Below are 11,260 nucleotides of genomic sequence, written 5' to 3' on the forward strand. Positions count from 1 at the left end.
ACTACTTTCCAGTAAGGGGGCAGGTACAGTTACCTCGTCAAGCTCTACTTTCCTCCCACTCACTTCTTTTGAGAGAAACTCCTTCTCTAGAAAGGATCCATTCTTAGCAATGAATGTCTTGCCTTCGGATCTGTGATAGAAGGTGTACCCAACAGTCTCCTTTGGGTATCTTGTGAAGACACATTTCTCCGATTTGGGTTCGAGCTTATCAGGTTGAAGCTTTTTCACATAAGCATCGCAGCCTCAAACTTTCAGAAACGACAACTCTGGTTTCTTGCCAAACCACAGTTCATAAGGCGTCGTCTCAACGGATTTTGATGGTGCCCTATTTAACGTGAATGCAACCGTCTCTAAAGCATAACCCCAAAACGATAGCGGTAAATCTATAAGAGACATCATAGATCGCACCATATCTAGTAAAGTACGACTATGACATTCGGACACACCATTACGCTGTGGTGTTCCAGGTGGCATGTGTTGCGAAACTATTCCGCATTGTTTCAAATGTAGACCAAACTTGTAACTCAAATATTCTCCTCCACGATCAGATCGTAGAAACTTTATTTTCTTGTTACGATGATTTTCAACTTCACTCTGAAATTCTTTGAACTTTTCAAATGTTTTAGACTTATGTTTCATTAAGTAGATATACCCATATCTGCTTAAATCATCTATGAAGGTGAGAAAATAACGATATCCGCCACGAGCCTCAATATTCATCGGACCACATACATCTGTATGTATGATTTCCAACAAATCCATTGCTCTCTCCATAGTACCGGAGAACGGCATTTTGGTCATCTTGCCCATGAGGCACGGTTCGCAAGTACCAAGTGATTCATAATCAAGTGATTCCAAAATTCCATCAGTATGGAGTTTCTTCATGTGCTTTACACCGATATGTACTAGACGGCAGTGCCACAAATAAGTTGCATTATCATTATTAACTCTGCACCTTTTGGTTTCAATATTATGAATATGTGTATCACTACTATCGAGATTCATCAAAAATAGACCACTCTTCAAGGGTGCATGACCATAAAAGATATTATTCATATAAATAGAACAACCATTATTCTCTGATTTAAATGAATAACCGTCTCGCATCAAACAAGATCCAGATATAATGTTCATGCTCAACGTTGGCACCAAATAACAATTATTTAGGTCTAAAACTAATCCCGAAGGTAGATGTAGAGGTAGCGTGCCGACCGCGATCTCATCGACTTTGGAACCATTTCCCACGCACATCGTCACCTCGTCCTTTGCCAGTGTTCGCTTAATCCATAGTCCCTGTTTCGAGTTGCAAATGTTAGCAACAGAACCAGTATCAAATACCCAGGTGCTACTTCGAGCTCTAGTAAGGTACACATCAATAACATGTATATCACATATACCTTTGTTCACCTTGCCATCCTTCTTATCCGCCAAATACTTGGGGCAGTTCTGCTTCCAGTGTCCAGTCTGCTTGCAGTAGAAGCACTCAGTTTCAGGCTTAGGTCCAGATTTGGGTTTCTTCTCCTGAGCAGTAACTTGCTTACTGTTCTTCTTGAAGTTCCCCTTCTTCTTCCCTTTGCCCTTTTTCTTGAAACTGGCGGTCTTGTTAACCATCAACACTTGATGCTCCTTCTTGATTTCTACCTCCGCAGCCTTTAGCATTGCGAAGAGCTCGGGAATTGTCTTATCCATCCCTTGCATGTTATAGTTCATCACGAAGCTCTTGTAGCTTGGTGGCAGTGATTGAAGAACTCTGTCAATGACACTATCAACAGGAAGATTAACTCCCAGTTGAGTCAAGTGATTATCATACCCAGACATTTTGAGTATACGTTCACTAACATAACTATTCTCCTCCATCTTGCAGCTATAGAATTTATTGGAGACTTCATATCTCTCAATCCAGGCATTTGCTTGAAATATTAACTTCAACTCCTGGAACATCTCATATGCTCCATGACGTTCAAAACGTCGTTGAAGTCCTGATTCTAAGCCGTAAAGCATGGCACACTGAACTATCGAGTAGTCATTAGCTTTGCTCTGCCAGACATTCATAACATCTGGTGTTGCTCCAGCAGCAGGCCTGGTACCTAGCGGTGCTTCCAGGACATAATTCTTCTGTGCAACAATGAGGATAATCCTCAAGTTATGGACCCAGTCCGTGTAATTTCTACCGTCATCTTTCAACTTTGCTTTCTCAAGGAACACATTAAAATTCAACGGAACAACAGCATGGGCCATCTATCTACAATCAAACATAGACAAGCAAGATACTATCAGGTACTAAGTTCATGATAAATTTAAGTTCAATTAATCATATTACTTAAGAACTCCCACTTAGAAAAACATCCCTCTAATCTTCTAAGTGATCACGTGATCCAAATCAACTAAACCATAAGCGATCATCTCGTGAAATGGAGTAGCTTTCAATGGTGAACATCAATATGTTGATCATATCTACTATATGATTCACGCTCGACCTTTCGGTCTCAGTGTTCCGAGGCCATATCTGCATATGCTAGGCTCGTCAAGTTTAACCTGAGTATTCTGCGTGTGCAAAACTGGCTTGCACCCGTTGTAGATGGACGTAGAGCTTATCACACCTGATCATCACGTGGTGTCTGGGCACGACGAACTTTGGAAACGGTGCATACTCAGGGAGAACACTTCTATCTTGAAATTTAGTGAGAGATCATCTTATAATGCTACCGTCAATCAAAGCAAGATAAGATGCATAAAAGATAAACATCACATGCAATCAATATAAGTGATATGATATGGCCATCATCATCTTGTGCTTGTGATCTCCATCTCCGGAGCACCGTCATGATCACCATTGTCACCGGCGCGACACCTTGATCACCATCGTAGCATCGTTGTCGTCTCGCCAATCTTATGCTTCCACGACTATCTCTACCGCTTAGTGATAAAGTAAAGCATTACAGCGCAATTGCATTGCATACAATAAAGCGACAACCATATGGCTCCTGCCAGTTGCCGATAACTCGGTTACAAAACATGATCATCTCATACAATAAAATTTAGCATCATGTCTTGACCATATCACGTCACAACATGCCCTGCAAAAACAAGTTAGACGTCCTCTACTTTGTTGTTGCAAGTTTTACGTGGCTGCTACGGGCTTAGCAAGAACCGTTCTTACCTACGCATCAAAACCACAACGATAGTTTGTCAAGTTGGTGTTGTTTTAACCATCACAAGGACCGGGCGTAGCCATACTTGGTTCAACTAAAGTTGGAGAAACTGACACCCGCCAGCCACCTGTGTGCAAAGCACGTCGGTAGAACCAGTCTCGCGTAAGCGTACGCGTAATGTCGGTCCGGGCCGCTTCATCCAACAATACCGCCGAACCAAAGTATGACATAATGGTAAGCAGTATGACTTATATCGCCCACAACTCACTTGTATTCTACTCGTGCACAACATCAACGCATAAAACCTAGGCTGGGATGCCACTGTTGGGGAACGTAGTAATTTCAAAATTTTCCTACGCACACGCAAGATCATGGTGATGCATAGCAACGAGAGGGGAGAGTGTTGTCCACGTACCCTCGTAGACCGAAAGCGGAAGCGTTAGCACACCGCGGTTGATGTAGTCGTATGTCTTCACGATCCGACCGATCCAAGTACCGAACGCACGACACCTCCGAGTTCAGCACACATTCATATCGATGACGTCCCGCGAACTCCGATCCAGCAGAGCTTCACGGGAGAGTTCCATCAGCACAACGGCGTGGTGACGGTGATGATGTTGCTACCGACGCAGGGCTTCGCCTAAGCACCGCTACGATATGATCGAGGTGGAATATGGTGGAGGGGGCACCGCACACGGCTGGGAGAGATCAACTGATCAACTTGTGTGTCTAGAGGTGCCCCCCTGCCCCTGTATATAAAGGAGCAAGGGGGAAGGCCGGCCGGCCCTCTATGGGCACGCTGGGAGGAGGAGTCCTCCTCCTAGTAGGAGTAGGACTCCCCTTTCCTACTCCTACTAGGAGGAGGAAAGGAAGGAGGAGAAGGAGAAGGAAGGAGGAGAAGGAGAAGGAAGGAGGAGGAGAAGGAGGAAAGGGGGGCCGGCCCCCTACTCCAATTCGGTTTGGGCTAGGGGGGCCGCATGCCCTACCTCCTCTCTTCCACCACTTGGCCCATGAGGCCCATTACTTCTTCCTCGTATTCCCGTAACTCCCCGGTACCCCAGAAAATACCCGAATCACTCGGAACCTTTCCGATGTCCGAATATAGTCGTCCAATATATCGATCTTTATGTCTCGACCATTTCGAGACTCCTCGTCATGTCCCCGATCCCATCCAGGACTCCGAACTACCTTCGGTACATCAAATCACATAAACTCATAATACAATCGTCACCGAAACTTTAGCGTGCGGACCCTACGGGTTCGAGAACTATGTAGACATGACCGAGACATGTCTCCGATCAATAACTAATAGCGGAACCTGGTTGCTCATATTGGCTCCCACATATTGTATGAAGATCTTTATCGGTCAGACCGCATAACAACATACGTTGTTCCCTTTGTCATCGGTATGTTACTTGCCCGAGATTCGATCGTTGGTATCTCAATACCTAGTTCAATCTCGTTACCGGCAAGTCTCTTTACTCGTTCCGTAATACATCATCCCGCAACTAACTTATTAGTTGCAATGCTTGCAAGGCTTAAGTGATGTGCATTACCGAGAGGGCACAGAGATACCTCTCCGACAATCGGAGTGACAAATCCTAATCTCGAAATACGCCAACCCAACAAGTACCTTCGGAGACACCTGTAGAGCACCTTTATAATCACCCAGTTACGTTGTGACATTTGGTAGCACACAAAGTGTTCCTCCGGTAAACGGGAGTTGCATAATCTCATAGTCATAGGAACATGTATAAGTTATGAAGAAAGCAATAGCAGCAAACTAAACGATCAAGTGCTAAGCTAATGGAATGGGTCAAGTCAATCACATCATTCTCCTAATGATGTGATCCTGTTAATCAAATTACAACTCATGTCTATGGCTAGGAAACATAACCATCTTTGATTAACGAGCTAGTCAAGTAGAGGCATACTAGTGACACTCTGTTTGTCTATGTATTCACACATGTATTATGTTTCCGGTTAATACAATTCTAGCATGAATAATAAACATTTATCATGATATAAGGAAATAAATAATAACTTTATTATTGCCTCTAGGGCATATTTCCTTCAGTCACACCATAATCTTGCAGCTTGTGGAGTTTTGATTCCCAACTCGTATAGAAGAGTGTGGATCCACATAACTTCGGCAGTTGCATTAGCAAGAGATTTATATTCTGCTTCAGTACTTGACCTTGACACAGTAGCCTGTTTCCTTGCACTCCATGACACAAGGTTTGATCCCAGAAATACAGCAAAACCACCTGTTGACCTTCTATCATCAGGGCATCCTGCCCAGTCAGCATCTGAGTATGCACTGACTAGCATGGATGATGACTTAACAATCTTGATTCCAAGTCCCATTGTAAACTTTAGATACCTCAGAATTCTCTTTACTACAGTCCAATGAACTGTGCTTGGTGCATGCAAACACTGACACACTTTGTTGACAGAATATGAAATATCAGGCCTAGTCAATGTTAAATATTGTAGAGCACCAACAACACTCCTATAGTTTGTTGCATCACTTGGTCCAACTAATTCACCTCCTTCAATTGAAAGTTTCTCAGAAGTGGAAAGTGGTGTACTTACTGGTTTGCAATGTTCTAGTCCTACCCTTCTCAAAATATTTTTGGTGTATTTCTCTTGTGTAAGAAGTATTCCATCCTTGATCTGTTTTACCTCTATACCAAGAAAGTAATGAAGATCACCCAAATCTTTGAGTGCAAACTCCATATTAAGGTCATGAAGCAGACATGTAGTGGCTTCTGGGCTGGAACTAGCAACAATTATATCATCAACATAAACAAGAACAAACATAGAGATGTTGCCTTTGTGATAGAAGAATAATGAGGTATCTGTCTTGCTTGGAATAAAGCCAAGTTGTTGTAACTGAGTGCTCAACCTGGAATACCAGGCTCTTGGGGCCTATTTTAAGCCATACAAAGCTTTGTCTAACTTACAGACAAAATGAGGTGTGCTTTTGTTTTCATACCCTGGTGGTTGCCGCATGAACACTTCTTCCTCAAGAACACCATGAAGAAACGCGTTCTGGACGTCTAGCTGACGTAAGCTCCACCCTCTGGAAATAGCAATAGATAATACAAGTATAATAGTAGTTGCCTTAACAACAGGACTAAAAGTATCATCATAATCAATTCCAAATCTTTGTTTAAATCCTTTTGCAACCAATCGAGCCTTGTATCTATCTATACTTCCATCAGACTTTCTTTTAATCTTATAATCCCACTTGCAATCAATCAAATTCTTCCCTTTGTTGGTGGTACAAGATGCCATGTTTTATTTTTCATGAGTGCTTGATATTCACTGTCCATAGCCCATTTCCATTCTTTGTGAGCAAGAGCATCGGCTAGATGAGTAGGTTCACCTGAACTAGTGAGGAAAGCATACTTGTGAGGGTCATACCTTACTATACCGTCCTTGTATTCCTTAGGCTTGAATAATCCAGATTTTGACCTGGTATGGCGCTGAGGAATTTCTGGTGACACATGTGTAGCAGTTGTTGCAGTTTCTACATCACCAGAACCGGCCGCAGAAGATCCAGCCGAATCAGCCTGGACTGCCGCGCTGCAGGGCTCCAGATCCGAGGTGGGCACGGGATCTGGCGAGATCTGCCTCGTACCAGACGCCTCAGCAGGAGAGTTCTGCATGGCGCTGCTGGCGGGGTCCACCCCGGTCGAGCTGTCGGGCCCAGAGCGCGCCGGCTCCCATGCAGCGTGTGCGGACGGGCTGCGCCCCGCGTCGTATGGGTCCACACCTGGACTTCGGTCGGCCATGGGCTCAGCAGGTGGACTGGTCCCACCACGTGGCGCCTCTAAAGACGCGGGAAACTCTGCTACGCGCCGAGCGACAGGGCTGTCAGCCTGGGATCGCGCGTGGCAATCATCCTGGGATCGCGTGCCTTCTCTGGAATCACAGTTCTGCACCAAATCTGCATGGGATCCAGCGCGATTTTCATCCTTTTCTGCACACATAAAATCATAGCCAAATGATGCATGTTTTTCATTAGTTTCTGAATTTTCTTCTGGACTAGACACATGATCATGTTCTATTAATTCTCCCCCGTGATCAGTACGTGACAAAGGATCTGAGAGAAGAGAAACTTCAGCTCGAAGAAGAGCTCCCGCATTGGGATGAAGTTTGGCAAAAGGGAAAATAGTTTCATCAAAAATCACATCCCGAGAGATGTAGATGTGTCCAGTTGAAACCTCTAGACACTTGTATCCCTTATGGAGATTGCTATAGCCAAGGAAGACACATTGAGTGGAGCGAAACTCTAGTTTGTGGCGATTATATGGACGCAGATTTGGATAGCATGCACATCCAAAAACTTTGAGGGAATTATAATCTGGTTTTTGATGAAACAATCGTTCTAAAGGAGTTGTGTTTCCAATGACCTTACTAGGCAAACGATTGATAAGATATGTGGCGGCAATGAAAGCTTCATCCCAATATTTCAGAGGCATAGATGCATGAGCAAGAAGGGAAAGACCAACTTTAACGATGTGACGGTGTTTGCGTTCAGCAGAACCGTTCTGTTGGTGTGCATGTGGACATGAAACATGATGCTCAATGCCTATACTTCGAAAGAAAGAGTTGAGTTTCTCATACTCTCCTCCCCAGTCACTCTGGACTATAATGATTTTCTTGTTAAATTGACGCTCAACAAGTTTTTGGAATTCTTGGAAGACAGAGAAAACTTTAGATTTGAACTTAAGTAAGTATATCCATGTAAACTTACTATAATCATCAATAAAGCTAACATAATATTTCTGTCTTCCAAAGGAATCTCTGGCATGACCCCATACATCACTGAATATCAGTTCCAACGGAGAATGAGACACACTATTTGATCTAGGATAGGGGAGTTGGTGACTCTTGGCACATTGACAAGCATCACAAACAGACTCTTTATTCTCACGACTAGACAATTGAAGATTTCCTTTATTCACTACTTGATCAACTATTTTTAATGAAGGATGACCTAATTTTTGATGCCACCTCTCTAAGGATGGCTTGACGACGGAGTAGACTTGGTGATGATGCTTGCGGCTAAAAGCTCTTGATGTGATAGGATATAGACCACCGACGCATCTACCGTGATGGAGGAGCTCCCTCGTTGCCCAATCCTTAATGAAAAAATACTTGGGATGAGTTTCAAAAAAGATGTTATTATCAGCGGACAAACGAGACATGGAAGCAAGGTTTTTGTTGGCTTGAGGAACATGAAGGACATCCTTTAGAAGAAGATCACGTTTAACATTAGGGAAATTAATAGAGGGTTGACCAATGTGACATATGTCCATACCTCCTCCACTTGCGGCGGTGTTTATCTGATCATTGCCATAGTATCTCTCTCGATTTGCAAGCTTATCCAACTCACTGGTGACATGATATGTGGCTCCAGAATCCGCATACCAGATGGTGTCCCCGGCTTCTTCTTGCTCTCTGATGGCTGCAGCTACGTGGCGCTCTTCAGGCACGTAATCTTCATCGTAGCGGTGCCAACAATCTTTCACCTCATGCCCTGACTTTTTGCAGAGCTGGCAATGTGGCCTGTTGTTGGAGTAGGAGGCGCCGGAGGGGCGTGGGCCAGAGTTGTTGGCGCACCCACGCCCGCTGTTGTTGCCGTTGCCGCGCCCGCGCCCTTGGTGACCGCGGTGACCACGGCCTCGGCCTCCAATGCCGCGACCACATGAGACATAATTAACTGATGACCGGCGGAGATTGTTACCTTGTAGCAGATTCATACGAGCTTCAAAGCTTAGCAACTGGTTGTAAAGCTCCCGGACGGTCACCGGCTCGATACGTGCAGCCAGGGCTGAGATCACCGGGTTATACTCGATGTCCAGCCCTTTGAGCACATATGAAGTTATCTCTCCTTTAGAGAGAGGATCACCGGTGCAGGCGATCTCATCAGCGAACGCCTTGATCTTCGCCAGATACTCCGGCATGCCCATGTGTCCTTTGTGCAGATTAGCGAGGGCGATGCGGGTGTTGACGATCTGTGCTTGCGTCTGGGCAGCGAAGGAGGCGTGGATGGCACTCCACACCTCGGCCGGCGTTTGAAGAGTAACTACCCGTGCAAGAATCTCACGTGACAGAGACCCCATAAGGTATCCTTGTACCTGTTGCTGCTGGGCATACCAGATCGGCCGGGCGTAGTTGAAGACTTGCTCTTCTTTCCCATCCTTGGTGATGGTGATGGTAGGAGGAGGCACCGAGCTTGCGGCGTCCAGGAAATGCTCCATCTGTGCTCCCTTTATTTGGGGTAGCACGATGGCCTTCCAGAGAAGGAAGTTCGTCCTCGTGAGCTTCTCAGATGGAGGAGACCCGAGAGAGGAGACGCTGCTGAAGGTGGAGGAAGATGCATAGGTGGATGGTGCGGATTGGGTGGACATGGTACTTATGGTGGAACCGATCAGGGCGGTGTTGGTGGCGGCGATGGTGGAAGCAGCGGTGCTCGAGTTTGTGCCTGACATGATTTCTCTCGATGCCTCTCTCTGGATAGGTTTCAGGTTTCTCTCTCGATCAACTAGATCGATATCTTAGAAAAGCTAGACGTACGAGAGGAAGGGCTCTGATGACCATGTAAGATTTGATGGGAAGCGTTAAACCCTTTGCTCGGGCCGCATGTGTATTTATGGAAAGATTGCTGTGGCTTACAAGGTTTGGAATATCGCTAGGATGCTTCCAGAATACATCGGGAAAGAGACATATGACTTGGAGAGGAAGAACAGAACAAAAGAAGAGATAGGAACGGAATACAGTTTAAAACAGACAGCTATCTCTACAATCTCTATTCTAACAAAACATTTATATTGTCTCGTATTGAGAAGCTTCCGAATTTGCTCCATTTTTCAGGCAATTTTCGCTAAAACAATTTCTCGGATCACAGCGCAAATCAACGGCTCTAGACGGATGCACAGGTGCGTGTCCCTGCGAATGTTCATGGAATTTTTCTTTTTCTCGTTTCGAAACTCAAGCGGATAAGGATTGGTGATTGGATAAGAACAGCGGCCGTCCCCTGCTGCGCTGTAATTTAAAGTGCAAGTAGCTTGTACTCGCATGCTTTTCCGATCAACTTTCGTCCGGTGGGTGCATGCATGCTTTTGGATCGACCGACTTTGTTCCGTTGTTGCACACTAATAAAACCCTTTGATTATGGTGACTCCGCGGTCTGCCCCGGATTAGGTAGCACTGCTGCTTCAGCACGCACGATATATGTTAACTAGTGCCAATTATGTTCAGTAGATCTACTTACTTTTTATATGTGGGCATAGCTTTGCCAAAATCTTCATTAAGCTACAGCTGGCCCTGGGTTTATACAAATCGGGGCCGCTCGTTGATCATTGCCCAGCCCTGCACCGTACCGCCGCTGCCGTCCACCAAACGACAGTACTGTTCTGCTGTCCGATGGAAGCTGCGGAGCGAACAGTACTGAGAGCACGTAGCCGAGCAGAGGACAGTGCAGATGAAGATATATTCTTTTTCTCCACGAGGAGATTAGAAGATTTATTAACCGTATATCATCAGCCATGCAAGGAGAACTGAGTTTCCTACTAATGGGGAAGAAAATACAGCTCTAATTATCGTCTGTATCAAGCGAGGGCTCCTTAGCACCTAGTTGATTAAAGCATCTCAGCACACTCAAACCTCTGACTGCTGATAAGTGTTAGAAGTTGCATTTTTAGGGGTTTTGAATGCCATATCATATATTTGGCGTGGCCGATATTACTGATTTTCACCGAATTTAGCGTTTCCTTGGTTTTCATTTCGGCGAAGGGACCACAATTTTCACTTAAATTTGATTGAAATCCAACTGATGAATATTAAAAAAAATGGAAATACTTTAGAAATTATTTGAATTTGTGTAGTATGATGAAATATTCTGACCAAAAGGTAATTATTTCATAACGAAGTGACTGAAATTTGCAAAACTTCGATAATTTTCACTGAAAGTGAAAACCATATTCCCACTACCAATTCGGAGGCTGGTTCAACTCAAATAAAATAAAACTGGGGCCCGTTTTTCCATGTACATACATGTGCGGTAGCGCCATCTGTGCATCTTTCTTGTATTG

This window comes from Triticum aestivum, chromosome 3A (assembly GCF_018294505.1).
Source record: "Triticum aestivum cultivar Chinese Spring chromosome 3A, IWGSC CS RefSeq v2.1, whole genome shotgun sequence".
In the NCBI taxonomy this organism is placed as follows: domain Eukaryota; kingdom Viridiplantae; phylum Streptophyta; class Magnoliopsida; order Poales; family Poaceae; genus Triticum; species Triticum aestivum.